Source organism: Anas acuta, chromosome 9 (genome assembly GCF_963932015.1).
Source record: "Anas acuta chromosome 9, bAnaAcu1.1, whole genome shotgun sequence".
NCBI classification, from domain to species: Eukaryota; Metazoa; Chordata; class Aves; order Anseriformes; family Anatidae; genus Anas; species Anas acuta.
The window spans coordinates 17,588,859-17,614,393 of NC_088987.1; the positions used below are offsets into that span (position 1 = coordinate 17,588,859).

At 41.3% G+C, this 25,535-nt stretch overlaps 1 long non-coding RNA gene across 2 annotated transcripts in view; it reads right to left on the reverse strand.

Moving 5' to 3' along the window:
• Positions 1-23,308, reverse strand: part of LOC137861048 (uncharacterized) — a 34,766-nt gene extending 11,458 nt beyond the window's left edge. Inside the window, exons 1-2 of one of the 2 annotated variants that reach the window (XR_011099337.1) lie at positions 23,196-23,308; positions 20,701-20,773 (exon numbers count right to left, since the gene is read on the reverse strand). This is a non-coding gene — a long non-coding RNA (uncharacterized lncRNA). Of the gene's footprint in view, positions 1-16,392; positions 16,621-20,700; positions 20,774-23,195 lie in introns of those variants that run through there. The other variant, XR_011099338.1, reaches the window with a different exon arrangement.
• Positions 23,309-25,535: the final 2,227 nt, after the last annotated feature.

Sequence of the window (25,535 nt, forward strand, 5' to 3'; positions counted from 1 at the left end):
CTCTTCAATTCTATCTCTTAAAAGAACAGAGAGTTCTCTTTTGCTATCTGGAGTTTTGCATCACTACTCATTTTTAATGGTGCATCCTGTTGATATATTAAGTTGAGAACATGAATCAGTTGATTCTCTATCTGAATATTTTTAGCATTTTCTTAGCAGCTCATCTTATTCCAGACACTGTGTCTAAAAGTCATTGAGATTAGGCTTTTAGATCTTGCTCATTTTTAATGGGTTTTATATTTCATTAAAATTACAAACTCTCCTGCTACAGAATTCAAATAAATATGCCCTGCTGGTATTATAAGTAAATGCATGCAATGGTATCTAAATACTGTGTATTCTTGTGAAAGCTAGACACTGAACAAGTCATTGTGACAGGGTCTCATAATATTGGATTCTTGGGTCCTTAGGCTTTCCTCATTTCATGTAGGTTGTAGCACTAGCCTCTTCCTTGTGCTCTCTGGCTAGCACCATAGGCACAAACTCTTCCTTACCTTCACAAAGGTAGGGCTCTGCTGCCTAGATGGTAGTCTGCTGCTCTCAAGTAGCTTAAGAACTCCATTTCCCAGGACTCCAAGCCTGTGAGCACTTAGGATTTTCTGTTGACCTCGAAGAGATCAACAGGAGATGTTGAAAGAACAGGCACACAAGATTTGAAAAAGTTTCAAATAGCCACCACGTTCCCTTGTTTAAATCTGCATAACTAATTTGTCACCAGTTGCCTACATTCATTTACATTCATTTCTTTCCTGCTCTTCTATATTCCCTGGCGTTGAAGAGACAAGGCTCTGTTGGAAGTGAGTAGTGCATCTCTTCCCAATAATGGAAACTTCTATTTTTTTCCCCTATGCCACCAATTTTCTTAAGCCTTTCTAATTAAATAGCACTTTATCATGAACAAACATTTGCATCTTGATTTGCAGACTTGCTATATCTGTAAACAATTCTTTCTATTCCAGTTTCTTATAGTTTCAATTCCCTGTTAACATTTCAGTCTTACTTCTTTGGTTGGGTATTGATTTACTGCACTCCATACTTTAGGTTGCATTCCTTCCTTTCTGACACCTGACTGCTTTACTTCAGTTTCAGTCATTTCTTGCACACTTTTGGAAGAGAATCAGGTTGAGGCTGGCCTTTTAGCAGTGTTTTGATGAATGAAATATGACTTGCATTTCACACTTGATGCAATTTAGCAGGCAGCAGTTTGAGATACTGGCAAAGTTGGCAATAAAATGCCAATTAGCTGTGACTTAACACAGTGTATTAACACAGTGTTTGAAATACCCAGTATTCTCCTACTATTCCGTTATTGAATTGCATCCATTTAGTCCCATTATACCCTCTTGATAAAGAGATTATCCAGTCCTTTCCTTCCTTGTTCACTCCATGGTTCTCAGGGGGATTTCACAGGCTCTTCTGAGCGCCACGCTACTGTAGCCAGCTGTTCTGATACCAGAGCCAGCTCATTTAAAGGAACTGTGACATGAGAGTGCAACCTTTTAGAACTTTCTTACTGTGAAAATTTTGAAAGAATACTTCTTAAATTCACTGGCCCTCTCTTCTTGAATGACACTCCAGGTCAACAGCTGCCTCAAGTGAAAACTAATATACTTCAGCAAGGTACTGCTGAAGTGACTTCTAGAAGCAAGGGCCACCGGGTAAAAATATCTGTTTACTGTTTATTTACTGTTACCAGAGATCATGAATCTGCTGACTAGTGGTGTGCAAGTCAATAACCTAAATCAGCAACCCATATGTAATGCTCTGTTTTTCATATAGGACGAGGTCAGTGATCTTACTCAACCTTTTTTCAGCAGAAAAGTATTTCCAATAGGGTTTAAAAAGTAAGAGAATACCAGAGGAGTCTGATATGCCACATCCCTCCAAGACTACAAATTCAGAGGGGCAAATTTCCTTTCCCTGAAAGCTTTTGATACTAGAGAGTTAGTATCCACTGTACAAGGAAGCAAGAGGAAAGACCCCAGAAACACATATACACAGTATTAGCTATAAATAATCCCTGTATAATATCACTTCCATTTGGTCTAGGTTTATGAGTTTACCAATTACAAAGTGTGTCAAAAATGTGACTAGTGGTCACAAAAGTTTGAAATACTACCGATTCTGGGCCTGGCCCAAAAATATATCAGAGAAATGTATTAAATTAAAAAGCAAGTGAAGAAAGTATATTTTTGCACTTGGAACTCATCAATTCTGGGATGCCAGACAGATTCTAGTACTACTTAGATAGTGAGAAAAACCTGAGAGAATTTGGATGTTTTAATGCATCGTGAATCTTAAGGAAACACAAATTTATCGGTACTGTCAATGTTAGTATTTTGGTTTGGGAATAGTATTAAAAAGATTATATTGACAAAGATTTTTAAGAGCTTTTCTTCAGATGAATACTTACAGCAAAGCATATGTCTAAAAGAGATTACCACTCTCCTAGAAACAGTCAATAAATTAATACAATTGAAAAAAAAAAAAAAAAGAGGAATCTACTTGTAATTCTGAGTATAGAAACAGCAGGAAAGGCACTAGAATTCTGCAACATGGTTACATTTTTGCTTGTCTACCTTCTTAGTTTTTCTATTTTTAAAAAAGAGAATAGCTTACTTCAAAAACATGTTACAAGGATAATCCAGAAGAGATTTTATGACAATTACTGAGGTAAGAAGTACATAGTAAAACATCCTCACGTTGGAGGGTGCTCTGACAACCTGACAATCATGAAATTGAAGATTCAGCATTGCTAACAGTGAGACTGGAAAGGTCATAACACTGCAAGCTGGCATAACTTTCATATTTGGCATCAGGAAGGACTGCCTCCATAGCACATTTGTCTAGCTAACTATTGATTTGGTTTCTCTGATTACAAATGGAACCTAAGCTGATTACAAAACAATTAAGAGTAAATGTGTATGAAAGGAATTATTTTTTCTCTTTTTGTTTCTCAGACAGTTAACTTGATGTGATGGGAATTAATTTGATTGAAAGTTTGCCACTGACTTGGAAAAGCAGGCACCAAGACCATAAGTTGCCATTGCTGACTGAACTATGAACTGTGAAAATAAGAGTTTCCATTCTATTTCCCAAGCATGAAAATCTTTGCCATCTTTAGTTGCCCTACAAAGAAATACAAAAAAACTTAGGTATGACTTCTGAAGAAAATACTCCCCTATTACATCTGACCTTTGTGCAGTCTTGCTGAAGCTGTACTGCTTAACGCAGTCTGTTTGTCCCTTTAATCACTTGCTTAAATACTAATGCAACAGTCTAATGGAAAAGTTGCCCTGGATTCTCAATAACTGCCTGATCTGAAAAAGGGTCTAATAATGACGAAGACTAAAAAAAGATTTGCTTTTGAATTCTATCACCAGGAACTAATGCTTAGTGCTATTCCACTCAGAGTTTGTATGTACTCCTATGCTACATGAACGATTTATCTGGACCAATAACACTTTGTTGCTGTTGTTGTTCTGTGAACAGCAAAACTAACAAAGCCTGGTTTTGTACAGATTTGTACACTATGTTTCTGAATTCACCCCCTGCTTCACATAATTCCCATGTTTTTAGCATGCTCCCAAAGCTTTCTGCCTGTCTCTTTCACATCCCCTATCTGCAGCTATACAACATCTCAGCTATGCCAGGGCAAATCAAACTACTATATGCATATCAGAATAGATAAGAACATGTGTGTACATACCAGTATATAATGGTATAAATCAGAATATTTAATATTCAGTTTAGGAATGTGCATCTCAGAATGGCAGAATTCAAGCTACCTGGCTTTCCCACGAGTGAGAAGTTTGTCTCTTCCTGATATATAGCTAAAGACTTTTCACAAAGTTCGTGTTGTCAAAGATATTTCTTATGTTCAAAAGTTAATTGAAATTGCAAGGAAGGCAAGAACAGAGGCAGTAAGATAGCATAAAGAAACAGCCTGACATTTAAAAATGTGGCATAGATACACAGGTAGCATAGGTTGTTTACTCTGACAGTATACCTCAAAACAGACATAAAACCAGACGAACTAGTGTTACAAAATGATCTTGCAGCTGCCACTTTTCACAAGGCCATAAGCACCATGCAGCCATTTTTTAGGCATTTCCTACCAGTATTTCCTTAAATTCAAACTGCTAAGCTAATGCTGCTAACCAAGATAAAGACAGGCACCTGAAATCCCTCGGTTACAATGTGAAAGAACTACTTGCAGCTAGCTCTCAATCTTTTCCCTTCCTTTGTCAGTCAGTATTCAGACATTTTATGAGAGGTGTCTTGCAAAACGAAGGCTCTGGTTCTAATGATGTCAAGGACTGAATGATAAATTTAGGTGGCCAATGAGATGGGTAATGCCTGTACCATAGTTCTACCTCTTCAGTACGGAACAATAAAAAAGAAAATTAATTGGCAAGCTATCAGGGCTCTTCTTCAGAAGACAAGAATCTAAATATCTTAGAGCCCATTACTTTGTAACTGGATTATGGGAGGAAAAAAACCCATTACCTTATATCTTACGGATTTAAAATCTAAATACTTGTTTTATCAGTTTTCTTGCACATTGTAAATCAACTTTTTACCCTGTATTTTCTCCATAAGGTGATAAGAACTTTCAGCTGTTACAAAGAGCTAGTAGATTTTGCATAGCTAACACTTCAAACCAGTTCCATGGAAAAGATGAATCCACATGCTCAGCTGCAGTATACCACGATATGGCCTCCACATGTCATACGTTCTCCTGTGCAGTGAAGGAAGACGACTCAGGTTTCATGTTTGGCAACACAAGTAGCTTTAGATTTAAAATACTTCAAAATTACTATTGGTTACAGCTCTGTGTACCACTAATGCTTCTGCTGTCATGAAAGACCTGTCTTCCTACTTGATTAAGGAGACATTTGTTGCGTGGAAAGGATTAATTTGTTACGTCCTTCACTGTTTCTTTACTTTGATGTTCCTAGGTTTTGTGAGAGATATGAAGTTAAGCATTTAACTTCCATTTCGCAACCTTTAACCACTCTTAAGACAAAGGTTTAACTGGTGGTTAAGACAAGGATATTACTTCCTTACCCTTCTGACTAGCATTTACTCACTGCCTCCATTAACTTGTTCCTAAAGGTACCAGTTTAGGCTTCCTATATCATCTCCCTACATTTGGAACTGTTTGTTTGTTTGTTTGTTTTCCTCTTTAATTTGATTTTCTAAACCAAACCTCTCCAAACGACATTCTGGGTCACTGTTACCAAGAATAACTCAGAGAACAGTTCATACATGTAATATGACCAATTTTCCTCATCACTGCTTTTCTAATGTGGAAGAGAAGCGAGCCAGTGTTGAATGCAAGATGTATGAGTGTGCTTGGATAAGAGAGGACAACAGCTATTAGCAAATACTCCTTAGGCCAACACTTCCACTCTTGCAGAGCATGCAGCCATGAAAAATGAAGAATGTGACCAAAAAAAAGCCAACAACATTCTTGGTTGCTGCAAATAACTTTGGATGGTAGCTCACAGAAAACTAGGGAGAGAGGAACACAGTGGGAAGAAGGAGAGACAGGAAACAGTAATGGCATTTTTGTCATTTAGGTGCATTAGGCTGTTACCTGTTGCTATTTAATGATGTTGGTAGTACTGCAGTATATGTTCTGTAAATAAAATCTTCTCCAGCTAAACAAAAACATTTAATTCTTCCTTCCACCAAACACAGAATATAAAGCAGACAAAGGAAAAGAAAAGGCTTGCCCTTTTCTAACAAAGACCTAGATCTAAAGTGTATGTGTAACCTAAAACACTAATCAACAAAATACAAATCAGAATGAGCTGACAAAAAGTTGGCATGATATGTTTCCCTTGGCCTTTTAGGTTGTCCGAATTTAAAATCCGCAGATGGCACATCCCTTTGTTTTAACTAATGACAGTTTGCTCAAATGATTTTAAATCTATGTGGAGATCTGTCATGGCATTTGCGCCTCAACTGCAATGAAAACCCAATTTGGGTTGTGATTGTAAAGATGTAAACATAAAAGCATTGGGACAAACATTTCAATATTTTAACTGTTTATTTCTGTAAGGCGCTCAAGAAGACAGACACCATTTTTCAAACAATTATACTGCAGGTCCTGCCACATTATAGTGTGGTTCTCATGCTTATCTGAGATTTACTCAGAATGTAAAGAATGCAAGAATGTCACTGAGATGGCAAAAGGCAAAACAGAAAAAAAAAAAACAGTTTTAGGGATATTTTTTTAATACTTGTTAAATGCTATTTACCCTTTTGTTTCACCTCTCAGAAAGGTGTCACATTTCTTTTTGCCTGTGTTTAAGATAGAAAAATACTTGGGATACATACTGCACTTTTCTGATCCTAGTTTCCAGAATGCAAGAAATAGTGTTGGCTGGATGGATTTTAGTAATGAAAACTGAAGTGGACCTGCCAAAACTTTTAGCTTGGTAAGTCTGCTACTGTCTACCTTCAGCCACTTCAGCCACTTCTGGAGAGGCTTAACAGTAACTATTGATCTCTTCAATCAAGACCTCATTGAAGACACAACTTGTGATGCTCAGATGTGTTGGTATAAACACACAACTCTACCAAATGTTTGCTGTTAGAATTTGAACTGGGAACAGGAACAGCATCACTTCTTTGGATATTTATGGGAGATGTAAGAGCATCAGCAGAATACAGAATCATTTCAGTATCTGAGTATCTGTATCTGTATCTAAGTATCTGTATCTGAGAGCAGAAAGGGAGGAATAAGGTGTTTTTCCCCCAATAGCTAACTTCCATGTTTTCAAATATTTGGTTGTACAAGATATGTCCTACAATTTTGCTAAATTTAGCTCATTTCTTTGGTTGTATTTACCAAAAACCCTTAGAGAGGAATTAAGATGTGAACAATTTACAAGTAACTTCTCAATATATCCAAAGTTGAGGTTTGTTCTGGTTTATCTGTAACTCTTGTCCTTGTGAGCATTGAAGTCTCAACTGATACCTGTTTGTAAATATATACGATATATTCAGGTTTCACACATGTAACAGAAATATACAACATTGATGGAAAAAGAAACTAGCAACAAAAAGAACAAACAGAGGACATTGCAGCTAATAGAAACAGATGTGACAGTCATTACCCCAAATCCTTACAGGGGCAGTAAACTGCAGGACTGTTGTCCAGGATTTCCTGGATGGTGTTTGCAACTTTGCTTACATTATCCTTAGGAAAATGCCTTTGTTTTGGGTACAGAACACCAACATTAAGCACTTGGGCCCATTCTCTCCCCCTCCAAAGCAGTTTTTGATGGCAATCTGGTATGTCTGCCTGATGCCTACAGACATGTGGAAGAAACATTTGTGAATCCCAGTGTGGGATTTCACGTTAAGAGACAAACAGCTTTGAGCTTGCAGCGCATTGACAGTGGGCAGCAGGCAACATCTGAGGAGCCAAGAAGCTAAATGTTTCACAGCTACCTAATCTTAAAGACTTCCAGGGACTTTGGATGCTCTGCACTCTAGGTTATTAGCTCAAAGTCCCAAATCCAGCATCTGAAAGGGAAATATTCAAACTGCTTACATGCTCTTCCATCACTCAATAAGTTTTTGTATTTGCTGTAGAGCCTGATAGGTGCTCATCATATGCAAAAATATTTTTGAAGCACCCTTATTAGCCTGTGTGGTTATGTGGTCTCTTGAAATCAATCTCTGCAACTATTCTGTCAGTATCTAAGTAGAGGTGGAGGTTCATAAACAGCCCCAGCCTTTCAAAGTTGTAGCAGTGGTTAATAAAACTTGAATAAACCTGATTACTATAGCTAATACCTGGACAGTAGCTACTCTGTGCAGTTCCAAAATCTTGTGGGTGAACAGCCACGGGCAACAGCAAGGTGCTCAAGAACCTGATGCAGCCTACAAGAAGTGGTATTGGTATTTTGTTGTGATGATCTGTCTTTTGTTTTAGCAACAGACCTGTGCCGCCTCCATGCTATGAAACGCTGTGTCTGCTTGTAGTTATTGAAGGTAACCAGAGGATGTTATAATTATACAAGGTTATCAAAAGATGCTGTAGTATCAGAAGCAAATTCTAGCTCAGGGAAATGTGCTTGACACTCTTCCATTTCTCTTCCTGCAGCGCAAGACAGCCCTGCTCCATGATACACCGCGTTATAGTACAGTCAACTGCTCCATCCTCAGATACCTTTTGAAAAAACGTATCTTCCCCAAGAGTTCTTGTGAAGGTCCATACATTGTTTGCATCTATGTTCTGAACCATGTACGTATTTCACCCATATTGCACAAAAATGAAGTCTGGTTAGATACTGAGTTAGAAAGTTGTGCCCACTGACAGGACGAGAGGCAATGGGCACAAACTGAAGCACAGGAGGTTCATGCTCAATATGAGGGGACACTTCTTTACTGCGAGGTGACAGAGCACTACAACAGCTTGCCCAGAGAGGATGTAGAGTCCCCTCTGGAGATATTCAAAACCCACCTGGGTGCCATCCTGCACAAGGTGCTCTAGGTGATCCTGCTCTGGGGGGGGTTGGACTAGATGATCTTCAGAGATCCCTTCCAACCCTGTCTGCCCATTCTCTGAAAGAATGACTGGACTGATTTAACACTGTCACAGCCATCCCAATTGTTATCTCTTAGCTGCTGTCTTGAGAGAGGACACCATGTCGTCACTCTTCCAACATTACCTTTGGCTTTTAAAGCATGTCAGCAATTCTTCACTACTCTCATCTTGGCTATGAAACATAGGACAACTGAGCTATAACACTTTTTTCAGAAAAAGTGTGAAAATTCCAACTGTTTTCTCCCACAACATGCTTGGCCATGCTGTAGCGTGAGCGATGGGGCCTGCTAGCTTAAGCAAGAAGAGTGTCTGAAGAATCTGAACCACCTAGAGGCCTGTGCATACATACTCTTGGCTGAAGGCTGAATTTGGCTTTTGGATAGGTTTGACACGTCTGATATTTACAAATCACCCTCTGTAGATTGGTTTCTGGCTCTTCTACTGCACCTAATCCAATGCAATATGCTATTTAAAGCATGACCTTGAGCTGAAAGGAACATCTGCCTTCTCTGCACCAAGACAGCAGCGCAGGTGGCAAACATACAGGCAGCGAGCTGCTCTTTATCCTGAACCCCACAGGATATCGCACACAACCCCCACACAGTTCACAGACATCTCTGCTTCTACCAAGTTTAAAAAAGTCTGGAATGCAGTCACCTGGGGCATTTGGGGAACCTATTCTACCAGCTCCTCCCGGTGGTGAAAAGCAAGTAAAGCACAACACAACTTGCTTTTAACTTAACATCTTGCTCTGAGGAGAACTTAACCAAATCTACTCTCCTCACACTTTTCTGGTAGTATCTCAAGCATCAGAGCAGCCCCTTCACGTGTCAGTTCTGACTGTAGCCTCGAACTATCAAACAAGGGATGCTTAAGACAGACTTGTAAATCTAGGACACAAATTGCCAACCGCCATTCACCACATACACATGCGGCCCACCCTGGCAGTTTTTTTCCTTACTTTGTAACACTGCATATCAAAAATGACCAGTCAGCCTTATCTTTCACCTACTACACATTGTTTGCAAAATCTGGATGTAGGAGGGAACTGAAAATACTACAACAGCTGAATGCTGCCCAGGAAGCATCAAGCTGGAAGAGGCTGTGCTGGAAGGTACCCCTATACACTTATAGCATATCCCCTCCATTTTCAAATCACTGAAAACACGGGACAGGTCCCTCCATGATGGCAATGGTGGTATTTGAGAGGTCTGCTGACAGAAACTCCTTCCACTGCAGAGAGAATTTTTACAGCCAGCAAATTCAGCAGCAGTGAAGTGACCACACTATGCCCCACACACTTTTCCTATGCAAAATCATCCTTTCCCTCTCTGCAAATAGTAGTTTTTTCTGCCAGCTGTTCAGCCTCAATGCAAGAGTGAAACAACTTCTGAATGGAAGAGGTAGATTTATGAAAGGTTTTTCTATTAAAAAAAAAAAAAAGAGTAATTCAATTAAAAAGACTAATGATGGATGTGTGGCTAAAGATATTCCCAAACTGAGCATCTTTTGACCTCTCTTGGCTGCCAGTTTGGCAGCTAAACAACAAAAACAAACCCTTCCTCCAGGCTAATGGCTTTAGCAGTCAAAACCCAAAAAGCATCCGTGTCCTTCACAGAATCCTTACAGCACACACCATGGAGTGCCTAGCTCAGCTCTACACACAGGCTTGCAATCCCTGGTCTTTGAGGCTAAGGAAGACATTGCACAGGGGAATGCTGCAATTAGCCATGAAAAACCTCTTAGATATGATGGCTCAGTGCATTTCACAGTAAATTTAGCAACTGCTCTGATTTGAAACTACTGGCAGACTCATACACAGTATAAATAACAGGAGAGCACCATGTACTTTTGCCTTGACCCACCTCTAACCCAGCAACTGAATATGTTAGGAATCAATGTCATACCAGTTCTCATGCAAGTGACCTCAGAGTAGAGTTATAAGCTTACAAGAGTTTGTTTTGTTTGTTTGTTTTTAATCCTTACAATGATTTGAAAAGATTCCTATTACCTCAACATGAAATTCTTGCAAATATTCTATCCCACTGTTGAGGGAAGGAAGAAGCACATTAGCAGTAAATCCATATGACAGTATGTACAGTGAGAGCCAACCTAGTCTTCATACCTGGTCAAAAAGTCTGTGGAGACAAAGGAAGCTGAACTACTTTGTATTTCCTTCTTTCTTGTCTGCCAGGGAATTTGAGTTGAATTATTTTGTAGTGTATGTAGTGTAGCAGCTTTGCTGAAACTATTGCTGTACCATTTCAAAGAAGCCATCCATTTAGTCATTTTGAAGATGTTTACTTCATCAGTCCTCTAAGGATGTTAGGGCTTGGCCTCACCCATCTTATTGCTTCAGTAAGCCAAGATGAAGAAAAAAATAAAGGAGAAAAAGAATGAGGTGAAGTAAGCAAGGAGACAGAACGGTGTCTTTCCTGTGACACTACGTTCATGATGTACACATTCCTTAACAAGCCTTATCACCTGCACAGCTCTGTACCACTTACGTGAGTTTAAACTTACCAGCTATTCAAAGCTGAGGAAATCCCAAATCCCTTCAAAATAAGAACAGGAGAATGTACCACTAGTTATAGACAACACAAAGGCTCTATGCTTGTTCACTGAGAACATCGTGGCAACTCTAACAGGACCATAAGTATTGTATTATGTATTATTGGTATTATGCACTTCAGCAGTCTACTCAGCAGACAAATAATCAAGTCTTTCATGCCATCACAGGAATACTCCAAATTTCCATATGAACGTGGGGAAGTGCATTACAAACCAAGTATTTAAGAATCAAGAGAAGACGGAACTTTGTAAAATACTCATTGAAGTCCTGTTCCGTTCACCAGAATAGAATGAGACTTCACAGCAAGTCAGGAGAGTTCTTCTGATGGAGATACTGTATCTATCATGGAGCAGTAGATGCTGGAAACTTGAGAGTAAAGCAACATGAACATTGCATATGTAATAGATTCACAAAACAGACGTTGAATGCTGGGTGGGGAGAGAAGAGAACCCTACAGTGGAACTGGCATGGTGGAACAAATGGGTCTTTTTCTTCAGACCTTTCCTGTACCTTTCATGTCTTACTGTTTTTTTAAGTAGCTAGGGTTCATAATCCTATTTGGCATGTTCTGGTTTTTCTTCCATCTCACTAAAGAAGAGAAATTCTTCAGATCCTAATTCACAAGGGAAGGGAAGCAAGTCACCATCAGCGTTTCCTCAAGTGTTGATTAAACAGAATGGAGAAAAAGAAAGGGACTTCAAGCTATGCTCCTCCAAAAAGACCAGTGTTCATTGTTACCTCTTCTTTGTTCAAGACATGGACAACAGTGGCAGCCTGTGGAAGATCAGATGCATCTTGTTTTTTTTCTGCACTAGCACAGCCTGCCAGTACTTCTGCCTCAGTTTCCCTCATTTGGTTCAGGCTCTAAATCATTTCCTGAGTTGACTACATCCTCCTCAGAGAAGACTTCATTGTTTTAAAAGGATGAGAACAGCCCAAAATAAAGCCAAGACATACGTATTCTGAACTTTCTGATTTCTGTCCTTGGCTGATACTTCGACCATCATGGGAATTACGAAGTGTCAAAATAAATAAATAAATAAGAAGATGGAGCCCTATTGCTGGCAAGGCTGAAGTAGCTGGTGGTAGTCAAAGCAGTCAATCATTTTCTGACAGCTCTACATCTGACAGAAGGATTGCTTGGCCCTAGGTCTTGGCAGCTTGCTGTCCTTTGCAGTCAGAGTTGAATGGCTGTGGAAAGCTCCCCCTTCCTATACACAATCAAGTGCTGTTCCCTGGAGGAATCTCAGCTGCTGCACTTGTTCATGCCTGTGCTCTAGTACAAAATGTAGCAAATTTAATTGGCATTCGAGCAAGGGTAGAGTAAAACTACACAGCAGCTAAAATGAGGAAAAGGGAAAAAACTATAGGGAAACAGGGAAAAAAGGCTACGCTTTGCTACAGAAACTGATGCTGATCTGGAGGCACTTTCAGGATATTAATAAAAGAAACAGATGCCAACTTTAACAGGTAGGACCAGAAGTCAAGCACAACTGCTCTTCTTGCTAGTGTATGGCAAATCAGGCAGAAAAATATTATAATTTTTTTAAAGCAAGCTGGCAGTTTAGCTTATTAATTTATGCAACACTTTCTGGTATACTGGAAATATGCTGACAGAAGGCTTGTGCCCAACTTGAATTCCTCATGCTAAGAGTGAGCAGATGCAGTAAGGGATGAAAATCGCAAAAAGTATGGCTGTACTGAAATCAGGTGGGGCACAATGCCTCCTGGTAAAACTTTTAACTTACTCCCAAGAAAGAATGGCTGAACATATTGGAAGAGGTTTATTTTCTGCAAGACAATAAAAATACAGTTCTAACTGCACCCATTTTATACTACACAGAGTATTTCCTGAGGCTCTCGACAACCTTTCCTTTATTTCACTTCCTCTTCTTCAACCAATAAATCATCACAAATCTCATCTCCATTTGTAAGTCCATTACTGCAGCCACTGACTCTCAGCTGAACTGAAGGTCTGAGCTATTGAATTATACCTACCACTACATTTCTACAAGCACAGTGCCTCTTTCTTGGAAACAATTTTCCAATTGATTTTGAAATCACCTGCCTGAAGCTTAAAAGACAGGCTGACCCGAAGCATGTTGTGTAGTGGTCTCCTGGTAGGGGTGTTCCCAGACAGCATCCCTTCACTGAGTCAAAAGAGGAATTTTATGTGCTGACAAGAAAGGAAAGGCAACAAAAAGAAATGTGAAGGAAAGAGAAAGTCAGAAAAACAAGAGGAAGTTATAACTGGTAGGGGAGAAAATCTTTCATTTTTCATATATAGGCTACGCTTTGCTACAATCAAAACTCGAAATTGGACGTCAGTATCTCAAGGAATGAAGAAGGTGGGAAGAGAATGAATGGATTTGATCAAGCCCAGTTATCAGCAAACCCAGTTGTACTAATCACATCCTTAAGGTTCTTTGTGGCAGTGCAGCACACTAATGGCACATCCTAGGGATGTATTTCTACGTACAGATGATTCATTATTATTCAAGTACTGAATCTGTGAGTCTCTGAACGAATTGAAATGTTCAGTCTAATTTCAGGACTAAATGCTAATGGCCAGAAGATTTTTTTTTTTTAATTTTTTTTTACTTATAATAAGAGTATCATCCAGTTAGAAATGAAAGCTTTACCGAGTAAGAAAATATAACATGTTTGCAAGATTTTCTGATACAACAGTTTCTCCTCCAGAGAAAGGAAGAAAATGCGTGTAGAGCTTGGTTTTAAATGTAATTACTAGCTGAGCAAAATATGAATTTCAGATGCAAAGCCAGGCTCCATGTGCCATCAAAAACTCAGCTCTACCATCATCAACCAAGTACAGCAAGAAAAAGACAGTTAATACTAACTCAGTTCACTTTTCACACTACTGACTTTCTTCTGCCTTGGAATTGCCTTGCTAAAACATGTTTTGGGGTAACCTTAAACTATATTCTCAAAATATGGACAAGGTCTTCCTCTGTACTCTGTACCATTACAGCTACCTGAGTTTCCCTATTTTATTCTGAAAATTTCAGAGCAATCATACTCAATTAAAACTGTTCAGTTGTTATAGAGGAGCATCAAGACTACTAAATGATTCTACACCTTAAGAAAATCATTGTCAGGACATGGATACTTGAGCTTCCAAAAAGGTCAGGCCTTTATACAAGAAATGCAGGTCACTTGGTTTGACAGTTCCACATTACTGAACAGACACATCAGCCATTCCAGATTATATTACCTTTCCGAGGCTCTCAGTCATTCATTACTTTTACTTAGAGGTTTGGACTGAACTACCATTCTGTTTACTGATGAATTTAGGATGTGAGTATCCTCAGAAAGGTCCATACATGCCATGCTTCAGCAGCTCCCATTCTGCAGATCTGCCAAAACAGGGTCAATGCTCTCTCTGGCACTAGGCAAGCACTACACTGCTGAACTTGATATTGTATAGACTCACTTTAGAATAGAATAAATCTTGTGGTTAAAAATTAATGAGAACAAAGTAAATGACATCTTGTTATCTGTTGTCCTTCTGTTATGTTGAAGCATCTTGTTATTTGAAAACATCCCATTATCTGTTAACCGTCAGTCAGGCTGAGACTTGAGATAACTTGAGTCAACTGTCCGTTATGTCTTGTTAACTGAAACATCCTGTTATCTGCCGACCCTCAGTTAAACCGAAAGCCAACTCAGCATTTGGAAAACAACTGATTAAGCAAAAGGTGAAAAGTGCATCACGAGGAAGACCTACGGCCTTCCTCCCAAAGACCACTGCCCACATCCCGAAGACCCCAGCCAACAATTTTTGGAAGGCTTTGCGCAAGCGCAAGGACTGATAAGCTAATTAGCATACAAAGCAAGAGTAGTCGGGGTTAGGTAATGAATATGTATAGGCGCTAATAGAATATTCATTGTTTCGCTGTATAAATATGAGATAGTTTGTCACTTCGAACATGCACAATAGGCGGAAAGATCCCCCGTGCATCCAGCACTGCAATAAAGAATATACCACTTAAGGAAATTTCGGTTTTGATCTTTAAATCAACTAACCTAATAACTTTGAAGATACTTCAATTCACAGAAGCACAATGAGAACCAACATACTGGGGAAAACTTCTATTTATTTCAGCTGGTTTTCTCTGCTTCTCTGCTCACCTCCCTTAGCAGAAGAATGTACAAGAAAGATGCTTTAATTCCCCAGAGTCCATTGCCGCTTCCCCGTTTTCAGATTCCTGTATTTCATCAGAGTTGTTACAGTTCCCACAATTTCCACATCCAGTTTAGTGCTGAGAGCATCAAAAACATAACAGAAGGACTTTGGAAAGAGTACTTTGGTGCATGTGTCTAGCATAATTGAGATTTAAAACTATTATGTCACAGAATACATGATTAAATTTACAAAGAACTTTTTGTTACATTTATCAAATCATGTTTGTGCCCAGAAACATTTCAGCAACAAGTAGCCCAAAGTAATTCCACATGGGAAGCAAAATGTGCATTCCAGTATGTTAAAACTCACTGATACGCTTTTTAGGGGTACAATGAGCTGTCTCTCACAGCTAAGATAATGTTCAAAAATACCTGACCAGAGACAACGAACTAGAAGTTGCCTATATAGCTAAAATACCCTATGCCATGCTTAAAGGGTAAGTACTTCTATCATGAGTCCTTTGCGCTAAACCTGTTCACTCTTTTAGCCAACTAATTCCTGTTTTAAAGATGAGGCTCTGCTAGGAAACAAGAAGTGTAACTACTTTTACCCAACTGAAAATCATCTTAATTTTCTACCTATCCTCAATGAAGAAGGGAACAACTAAGGGCAAGCGTATCTTTTCAGGTAGACTTCATCCGATCTTTTCTCCCACCTACTATCTCTGTCCATATCTGTTTCTGGTTCCACTACTGTTAGACTCCCCCACACTTTATTTTACGGTTCTCATGCTGTTTGACACCTGTCATTCCTTGCTCTTACCCTCTTTCTCACAGTGGCTCTTCACTGTTGCTTTTGTTTTCCATTTCTCTTCATCCACCTGCCCCTGCTTTGAAAAGTTGTTTCATTGCACACATTTCACAACAACAGCTTTTCTCCTGAAGTGAAATCACAAGCCTCCTCTTTCTAATACAACCATTTTCTTCAGTGTTAGCAGTACAGAAGACTCAAATCTCTTGGAACTCTACCGAGGGGAGGAAGAAGGGAAATGGTTTGGGCTTCACTCCCTGAAACATAGGGAAGTTAATACACTCCTTCGGTACTTACAGTAACACTGCAGGTCTGACTGCAGGCTGCAGCCTCTGCCCTCTTGCTCACTACGTTCTCCTTTGTTGTTACACTTGGCTAAAACGACAAGGATGAGTGAGAATCACACCTCGAGCAGCGTTAGAGCAGGGTAACGCGTAGTGGGCACGCGCCTAAATTCCCCTTGGCTTCAGCCGCTGAGCGCCCCCCTCCCAGCCCCTCGCCATTCCCAGGGGGACCCTGAGGCGGGGAGCGCTGCCCGCGGCAGGCCGAGAGGTGGCGGCAGCGAGCCCGGCCCGGCCCCGCCGCGGCTGCCGCTCCGTGAGGCGCGGGGCGCTGGGAGCCGCCGGAGCCCCAGGCTCACGGGGAGGCCGCAGGGCCTCAGCCCCGCTCTGGCCGCCCGCAGCGGGGCCTCCCTTCGCCCCAGCAGCCCGGGGCAGAGCGCTGGGTGCTGCTCAGCCCCGGCGCAATAAACGTGCATCTCCCCTGGGGGGTGAGGCCTTGTGCTGTGGGCGTTCAGCCTGCATCTCCCTCACCCTTACCTGCCCCGCAGGGCGTTGTGCAGCCTGCTCGCTTCACTGGGAGGCTGGAGTGGAAGTGCTGTATTGCTGTCCTGGCCAGCCCCAGAGATGCGCTGCTGCTAGGGCTGCCTCATGCCGGCAGCAGATGTCACCCTGATTTCCTTCATGTACCACAGCACAGTCTGAGGGTTCTGCTAGCACCCTGAACTCCCCCTGAAAGCCTACTGCCACCTGCCTCTTCCGTGCACTTGCTTGTGCCCGTACATCCTTAGCTACAAGGCTCGGAGGGGTCACTTGTCCTGCCTTCCACCTGCTTTGGGGTTCAGTATATGCTTGGACAACTTGGGGAGTTAATCTCTCGGTTCATTCTTGTCCTCTGAGAATAAGACACAAGTACGGAAGAACTCAGAAGCATCCTTTGCATGCCCCATTAGTTCCAAATTCCTCAATAATCATATTTGTTCATGGGAAACTTACTCTTCTTACAGCAACTTTGGCAGAAGTTGATTAAAAAGAGATATCAAGAGGCTTATAAGTGACATTAGTATCTGGAAAGTTGCTATTTTGTAGTAATTATACTTCCTTACAGTACTGTAAGGTTTTTCCATTCACCGCAGAATATTTGCTATTCAGTAAAACAAGAAAAGCTTTTCTATACTGTTCTTTAAGCCTCTACCTGCCTAATTTGAGTAAATTTTTAAATGGTACAAGTGCAGAAAAGTCAAGATTATACTTGATAGGTGATGCACATTAGCTGGACACAAAAACAGATGCCTCTTCACTTCCTATCATGAGCACCATCCAACACTGGACACTTAAGGTATAGCACAGGAAGAAAGTGTTTCCCCGCTGTGGTATTATCCTCCCAGCTTTCAGCAGTTTCTGGTATATCAGAACCTGCCTCAAAAATAGTCTTCTTGGGAAACTAAGGCACCAAGAAATGTAAGAATTCTTTCCCAAGGTCTTGAAAAGAAAATGGAGAATTGTTTTCAGAGCCTTAGAGTAGCAGTCCATGATACATTGCACTTATATTTTGAAAAACTCACGAGGAGAGAAGTCACGATGTCTGCAGACAGTATGTCGCTCAAAGGAAAGGGATGTGCTAATCTTAAACCTGTGAAACCTATTACTGCTCTGTAGGGGCAGCCTTATTGTTTTTGTATCATTTTGCACAACAGGTTCCAAACACAGTTGACTGCTAGGACTGACTTCTAATGGGCAAGATTTTCCAGAAGTAATTTGTAGAAGTGTCAGAGAGAGGCTTGCTTCATTTGTCAATTATTTAGATTAAACATTCCCAGTGGATGTAATACAGGATGAAGACTACAGACCCACTCTAAATAAGAGCACAAAAATACTTTAGTACTTGGATCTTTCCAACCACTCTGAAGAAACATAGCTGGGGTCTCAAGAACTTTCAGCTTTACCAAAAGTAAAATTAAGTTACATTTAATCCAAAAAGATATATAAAACTATCAGGCCCACCATCTCAACTGATTTCCCCCAGACTTTCCAAAAACATTGATAATGCACATGGTTTCCTGTAACTGCACACAAAACTCCAGCTGTGTTAGTCTCTAGTTCCGACTTGGGTAAGATAAAACAAATGTCACTATTTACCCCTGCATGAAATAGGCATATACTTTCTTGAAAAAGTCAGACTTCTACAGAACAATGAAGAATGAAAAAAGTTTAGGTTCCTTGTTTCCAGGCCAACTAACACATTTTTTATTGATTCCATTTCACGAACCTATGCACCCTCCCACATGCGTACACACCTGCACCCTTCTTTTTATAAAACCTGTCACAATCCAGTGTTGCAAGACACCAACCTTTTATTGCATCCTATGTCTGCTCTTGCAGGTTTACTATCTTTGTTGTACTGCCATCACAGCCACCATATATTCTTTCCCCTTTTGAGAAGGTCTGTCACTGAAGAGTTAATTCTGTCATGCATCATTGTCATGAACTGGAAAGAGTGAAGTCTGTGAATGACAGATTCTAGAGGTTTCTGCAAGATGCAGATCAGGTGAATATTCTGGTTAAGTTAGCACCACACGTTCTTCTGTAACAAGCCTCCCCTTGGGAACTGCAGCCTCACTTAGACTTGTAGAGACTTGTCTTCAAGTATGAGAATTTGAAATCTTGTAAAAAAATTAACCTAAAAATAATACCTTAAAAGTCATAGATGCAAAAGTAATGCAAACTAAAGAGATGCAAAGCCTGCAGAAATTAAGCTATTATAATGCCAGGATAATTATCAATCCCTTCTGAAAGTCTTTAAATGGATTATCAAGAAGAGACGTTTCTTTTTATTGCTATCTTCAGTGATACTTTAATATCCTTGACTTGCCCTTAAATATCAAATAAAGGCACTCTGATTTATGAGGATTAAAAATCTCTTTATTTATGGTATCGCAGGGGTTTCACAATAAATGTAACGGCATGTTGCCAAGGAATAAAAGCAATTTCAGTCATACTCCTAGGTGAGAGCTACCATTGCCTTTTAGCCTTCAGACTGGGCAAAGCAATGGACTCCTTTTATGAACAGGTGAATCAGGGGTCAAACCAATTAGCAGATAAGCTTTCATTTAAAAATGAAAGTGTATAGAGTCTTGTGAAATGAAAAATAAAGCTTTTTCTGTTTTTCTGTCAGTTATTGCAGTCGATTTGAGAGAGATTTTATCAACAAGAACACTACACTGAGGTGGTGAGGTGTGTACTGTCAGTTTCTACCCCTGCTTAAAAAATAAAGGATTTATTTCTTCATATAACTCAAGTGTGTCTGCCAGGCCAGTCACCACAGCACTAAAAGAACTGATTATTATGGCAGTGCTAAGCTCTTGGTAATTGGACAGAGTAAGACTGAAAAAACATGACAGAGTAAGTTAGAAGCTTATCAGAGATATCAGGAGTGTGGACAGAAATACACAATTATTCTTTATAGGAAAGCTCAAACCCTATGTTGTAGCAAAACATTCACTTGTATAATATGCTTCCTACCCTGGAAAGCATTTTGAGAAAGGTACAAGGAGAATTCCAAACCATTTTTCAGGAGGAGCTCACAATTACCCACAGCATGTTTTATATGCTTTTAGTCCATGTGATCTAACTCATTACTTCTTAGAGAAGGTGATTTGTCTTAATTACTTCAACAAACTGAAGATGCTCAATGTATTTTTCTAGCACAGTTTATACGAATTTCTTTGTCCAAGGGGCAGTCACAGAGAACTTTGTTCACCATGTTTTTCTGAAAGTTTGCTATTGATTTATTCAAAAAAGCATTGGTAAGAAAGCTGAAGTTACCTGCAAGATAATTAGCAGGACAGCTTTGTTAGCAATAGATTCAAGAATGTATTTTTTATTGAATACTATTGAGCACATCCAGCAGCCATGCAATCAAAGCTTGAAGGCTAACCTCCCTGAAAACCACGGTCACCGGCCTAGAACATAAGCAAATTCTAATCCTCTTGAAAATGGGGATTTAGTAGCCTAAAAAACACAGCATAAAACAGCTGTATTTTAGTTCAGCAATTTCAGAGTCACATTAAAAGGGATTACATAGAAGAGCTGAATTATGCTCAAGTGCTCTTAAACACATTACAAAATTTTACCTTCCCTTTTGTGTTTTTGCAAAGACCTTGATCTACACCCATGCTTTGGGTTCTACAAGCTCTTTCCAGGCCTCCTCCTAGATATATTATTCTTTTTGCTGGATAAAACAGTTTTTTTGGTCTCGCAGGATAACACGACTGTTAAGAAAATGCAATACCTCGCGTGTGTGGTTTAAATTACACTTATTACTTACCAGTACCTTCCACGTATTCTGTGTTGGCGCTCATGCTTCAACATGCACTGGATCCAGCATGTACTAACTCTTCCTGTAAAGTAGCCCGAAATAATGGATCAATGATCATACTGAATGCTGTAAGAAACAGTCTTGATCTATTCACGTTTCAGTAAATGGTTTAAAAGTTATTTTGATTGCTTTTAGTCTTACACAGCAGCCAAAGGCCATGTTACTCAGAAACTCATCATAGCTATAGCTGCTCATACATGGTTACCCCATGCCTGACAAATCAGGAGCATAGTCAGTGAAAGCATGAGTCCCTACACAGCCCTTCCTCTGTCTCTATTCCAGTATTTTCACTGCTTGTAGGCATTTATGGTTATAGAGATAGGAAAAAATTAGTTTACTATTATTACCTCCCAGTCCCACAATGAGTTTTGAAGTATTTGGAAGGTATTCCTTGATATTAAGACCTTAGGCATAATTGGATTACATTTTATTTTGCATGCATTTCCAGTATTTGTAGTTCTGAAGAAAACTGATGTTTTGCATATGCAGAACAGGCAAATAAGTTCAGTGTTTGGAGTTTTGAGCTTTTTAAAGTGATCTCAAGATTTTTCGCACAGCTTTCCAAGAAATGCAACAATTTAGGCGAAGGATAGCCTTTGGAAAACACTAAGGCTTTGTCATTAATAGATCTGCAGTCAGCATATGAAGTGCTTCCTCTGTTTCTGGAGAGAGAGATGTCCTCCGCTGCAGGGCCTCCCATGAATTTCCTGGTGCTAAGCTGGTAGAGTAAGACATCATAAAAACAGATGCAGTTAGGCCCTCTAAAGATTTCACAAAAGGGACTTAAAGTTTCATTGCTTACAACAAAATACTTTTATCTTTGTGACACACCAAAATTCAGTATTGTTGGGGGTATTGCCATAGCTGTTCAATGCTACAAACAGGCATTTTATGGCAAGGTAAGTGCAGACTTTGCAGCCAATGAGATGTGCAGCTGCAGGAAGCTTTCACTTAGAGTACCATAGGCTTCATCTAGAGTGCAGTGCAGTCAGTGAGGATCCTTCAGTAAACTCACGCTAATTCCCATGAGCTAGATCACAACAATAAGGACTTAGGCAGTCCTTTCTGTTTCCTAGGGGAAAAAGGTAGCATTTCCTGGACCCCAGTGTTCTACTCCTAACTACTACACTCAAATTAATTTTGAATATGAATGAATACAGGACCAATTGCAAAAGCCAGCTTGCACAAAGGAAGGGCCAAGAAAGCTACCAGCAACAGTCCAGAAACAGAAAGACAAATGGTATGTGTGAATCAGCACAAACAATGCCAAGCAGAAGAGAGATGGTAACATGCCAAGTGTCTAATGAGATTTCACAACAGAAATTCATAACAATAGATAAATAATTCATGATAGACCTAATTTGAACTCCTTTAGAAGGTTTTTCTTATGAGATATTAAAAGCTTAATGATATAATGCTACATTACAGCAGAAACTGAATTGTTTTATACAATGGAAGTAACCATTAATGTACTCTTACAGCACAGACTGTAGTAAAGCCAAATATGCAACTATTCATTACTTCCATGCAACAGCTTTCCTCATGATTTTATCCAAAAATCAAGGTCATTGAACTACTTCTAGATAAGTTCCTTCTGTGTTTTAGAACAGGAGGCGTATCACTTCACACACAACATCCATGACACATTCATACTGACTTCTGAAAAAGAAGGGAAATGGCAAGGAAGTAGAGCTTGGCATTTCTAATGAAATTCTAATGAAATGCTTGATTCACTATTCTAAAAGGCTGCATGAGACTAATTCTTCTTGCACCGCTTCAATCTGTTTTGGAGAGGGAGCCATATTAACAGAAGCATCAGAAGGCACAAATCACTTCCTAGACCATTGTGCTCTTACCCTGCTGCAACTCCTGTTGACCAAGACTAACAAATTACATGCTATAGACTTCAGTCTCCACTGTCCACCTTCACATTCACAATACATTTAGAAATCGGTTTCACAAGTTATTTATAACACCTGCTGCATTCATACAGTGTTTGCAATAATATCCTACCTCATCTAGCATCCTTATTATTCCTTACACTTGGATTCTACAGAACTTTTTTTTTTTTCCTAAAATGAAGTATTAAAAATAGGTTTCAAGAATTCTGTTTTGGCTGATTCTATATTCCTGATACAAGTTCCACCAGCTAAGTTGATTATTCTCATTCTCCCCAACTGTTACAAGTAAAATATATTTAAGCCTATTCTGCCTTTGTCTTTTATTTCCATTTTAGTTATGCTTAGGTACTTCTAGTTCCAATAAGGAACTCATTATTTAACATAAAGTCATGTTAATGTCAATGACCTTTATAACAAACACCTAATATTAACAAAGCAATCAAAAAATGATATTTTTACCCTGATTTTTAGAAGTTAAATGTCAAATAATTTTTAGCTGATATAAAAAGTCAAAATTTTGGTGTAGTGCCAAGTGTATCATACCATTTGATTTAAGCATCAATGAAAAAATGCTCTTTTAAAGAACTTCCCATTGAAACCCCAAAAACAATTCCATTGACTTCAGTGAAAATTTCCCACTGACTTTAATAGTCTTTCATAAAAGGCCTTATAGTTTACAGACACTCTCTTGCACGTGGCTCTAGTCAGGGCTATCTGCTGATGTAATTCAGCTGTGAAAGCGGCTGCAGCCTAAGAAAACTGAACTTGTTCGTTGGCTAAGCCTGGGAGGATGTAGTGGGTTTCCTCTGCACTCCCAGCTGCAGAGGAAAGGGCCAGGTGCCCACGAAGACACACCAGGTTCACAAGACTACAAGTGCCAGGCCCAGCCCCATCGCAAGCACAGGTCTTTGCAGAAAAGGCTCTTCTTGCTCTTCCCACCACTACTAACCCTTGAGAATGCTACAGGGAGGCAGAGGATGCCCAGAAAGAAGGAAGGGACAAGAACACGACACATCAGTGGAGCCATTAAGGAAGCATCAAACCAGAGACGTCTGCAGAGGACAGAAAAGGTCTGGCAGGAACCATTCAGTCCCTCCTTCCCTCAAACGAAAGAGGAAGCAAGAAAAACGGAGGAAAAGCTTCAATGCAAGAAGACCTTGCAAATCCAGAACGGCAGCCTCCTGGCAGCCTCCTTCACAGCTGCCCCGCTGCTCGGGCCTGCCTGAATGGCCGCGCTTTGGTTCAGGTCCCTGCAAAACCACCGCACACACAGTGGGCTCGGGCTTGGAAGGCACCTCTGCAGGTCACCTGCTCCAACCCCCATGCTCAAGCAGGGCCACCTGCAGCCACGTGGACACTGGGCACCACTGAGAAGAGCCTGGCTCCATCTCCTTTGCACCTTCTCTTCACATATTGAGGTCCTTCAGCCAGATCCCCACAGGCCTTCTCCACAACGAGCACTCACGGCTCTCTCCAGCTCTCCCCAGAGGACAGATGCTCCAGTCCTGCCACCAGCTTGGCTGCCATTCACTGCGCTCCCTCCAGTAGGCCCATGGCTCTCCTGTCCTGGGGAGCCCAGAACTGGACCCAGGCCTCCAGCTGGGGCAACTCCAACAAGCCTCGGGCTCTCCAGCTTTCCTCCCCAGGGCCTCAGCTTCAAGCTTCCCTGGCGCCAACTCCAGGAGGATCCTGCCAGGCCATTTCTCCGGCCTGCCCAGGGCCCTCTGGAGGGCAGCACCACCCTCTGGTGCATCCCTATCTCCTCCCAGCTTGGATCAGCAGCAGACTTGCTGAGGGCACGGCCTGCTCCGCCCTGCGCATCATTCATGAAGAGGCTGGGCAGGACTGGGCCTGGACGTGACATTGTTGCTACTTCGTGTCCCAGCCTCGCATCTCTAGTGGGTTTCTGTGGCAAGGTTTGGGTAGCAGGGGGCCGTAGGGGTGGCTTCTGTGAGAAGACTCCAGAAGCTGCCCCATGTTAGATGAGGGCCCCGCTGCTGGCCAGAGCCAAGCCAACAAGCAACGACTCTGGGAGAGCGTATTAAAGACAGGGGAAAAAAACAAAAACCAACCAAGCAACCAAAACAAACATGTCTACACAGCAGCTGGGAGAGGGAAAGGAGTGAGAAACAGCCTTGCAGGCGCCAAGATCAGTGAAGAAGGAGAGAGGAGGAGAGGTGCTCCAGGCACGCAGCCCAAGTCCCCTGCAGCCTGTGGAGAGGCCCCTGGTGCAGCAGGCTGTCCCCCTGCAGCCCATGGAGTACCACAGTGGAGCAGGGCTCCACGCTGCAGCCCGTGGAGGAGCCCCCGCTGGAGCAGGTGGCCCTGCAGTGACAGAGGCTGTGGCCTGTGCAAGACCCCTGCCGGAGCAGATTCTGGGCCAGCCCTGTAGCCCGTGGAGAGGAGCCCATGCAAGAGCAGGGGATGGAGGGGGAGCTGCTGCCCGGGGGGGACCCGGGCTGGAGCAGTGTGCTCCTGAGGGATGGAGCCTGTGGGACGGAGCCATACTGGAGCAGTTCTCGAGGAGCTGCTGCCTGTGGGAAGCCCACGCCGGATCAGTTTGGGAAGGACGGCACCTGTGGGAGGGACCCCACGTTGGAGCAGGGGACAAGAGTGACCGAGAAGCAGCGGCAGAGACCAAGTGCTACAGACTGACCGCAGCCACCATTCCCGCATTCTCCTACGCCACTCGGGGGGAAGAGGGGGAAGAGGACGGGTGGGGGAAAGGTGTTGGTGTTGTTGTTGTTGTTTCCTTTTGTTTCTTTGTTTCTCACTTCTCTGCTTCTCCTGCAGCCCGTGAGCCATCTCCCTGTGCCCTCCTCACAAGCCACGAGGGTTTCTCCCTCGAATTTTCTCTCCCTTCCCCAGCTGAGGAGGGAACGA